This window comes from Bactrocera latifrons, unplaced genomic scaffold (genome assembly GCF_001853355.1).
Source record: "Bactrocera latifrons isolate USDA-ARS-PBARC rearing strain unplaced genomic scaffold, ASM185335v1 scaffold_755, whole genome shotgun sequence".
Lineage (NCBI taxonomy): Eukaryota > Metazoa > Arthropoda > Insecta > Diptera > Tephritidae > Bactrocera > Bactrocera latifrons.
This window is the reverse complement of record NW_017537440.1, coordinates 6,681-8,332: the sequence shown is the minus strand read 5'-3', so window position 1 is coordinate 8,332 and position 1,652 is coordinate 6,681.

Genomic DNA, 1,652 nt, shown 5'->3' with positions numbered 1-1,652 from the left:
TCATTAATAAATAACAAGAACAGAACTGGTCCAAGATGGCTACCTTGAGGAACGCCTGAAGGAACATTGATTATTGCGGAAAGAGTATCGTTAAATATGACTTGTTGAATTATATGACTAAGATAAGAAGCAACCCATTTTAGAAATATTGGTTGAAAACCAAGAAGATCAAGTTTATTCATTATAATTGCTTCAAAAAGTTTAGGTATTGCAAACAACTTTGCTATTCCCCTATAGTTTTCAATAGATGACCTAAATCCACTCTTATGCAAAGGAATTATAAATGACTTTTTCCATATGGATAGAAATAAGCCTTGCATAAGAGATGAATTAAATAGTTTAGTTTAGGGGTTGGTATATATATCTGGCACATTTCTTAAGAAAGCACGAGTCAATCATATCTGGACCATAATTGTATGATTGTTTTAATATATTTAACTGATATAAGACGTCTGCTTTGGAAATGGTAGGTGCATTAATGACAGAAATCGGACATAAGTTGTGCTGATGCGGAACATTTTTTGGAGATTTTGGAGTAAGTGTAGTGGACCTAAAGAATTCAGCGAACATATTAGAAATGGTGTGATTGTCACTGGACATACTAGACTTATATTTCATAGCGGACGGAAAATTAGAAATCTTGCGTTTGGAGTTGACGAAACCATAGAACAATTTTGGATTACGTATAATATTATTTTTTACTTTATTTATATAATTATTGTTACATATTTTGTTAAGTTCAGCAAATTGTCGGCGCAATTTAGAATATTTTGAATACTCAGCAACTAAACCAGTTTTTTTTAAGTTTAAAAGCACGAGATTTTCTATTTTTTAAGTTACATAATTCTATCGAAAACCATAAATTATAACTCATTTTATGAGTAACAACACACTTCGGAACATATTTTTCAAACAAGTTTAAAATAGTTTCATTAAAGTGGGAAGCACTAACTTCAATGTTGCCACTGTAATCTGGCCAAGTAACATTAGAAAGTTCGTAATTAATTTTCATGAAATTAGCTTTCGCAAGGTTGAACCGAAAACAAAGGTCTTGTGTATTATTATGAGCAAAGTTGGCAATGGTTTCGATGTTAATTTCCAAAGCAGGMTGATACGAGTCCTCTGGTCGAACCAAAGGATCACATTGGACAACAGAGAACATTGAAGCGTTATCAACATAGACTAGATCTAAGAACTTACCAAACTCGTTCGAAATTAAATTAATTTGGTTAAGACCCAACTCCGACATTTTATCTAAGAACTCCTTAAGACATAAGCGAGTACTAATAGGAATGGTGTAGTCATCAATAACTTTCCATGATACGCACGGTCTTTTCTGTTCAGCCAGTCATATCTATAGATTTCGAATTCGCTGTTGAATATTTCATTATCAAAAATGTGAGGCTTTAGCCAAGTCTCTTTGAAAGCAATGATTTTAAAGGTACAATGAATGCTGTTTAAATAAAAATCAGTAAGTTTCGTATTAAGACCTCTAACATTTTGATAATAAATAGTCAGCGAATTATTGTTAGTTAGTTTTTTGTATTCACGGAATTTCTTGGCATTTTAGTGATAACTACAGGGGGCTTATCACGTTTGTGCTCGAATTCGCGCACAAATACCCCAGATGGCCAGAATGAGTTGTCAAGTAT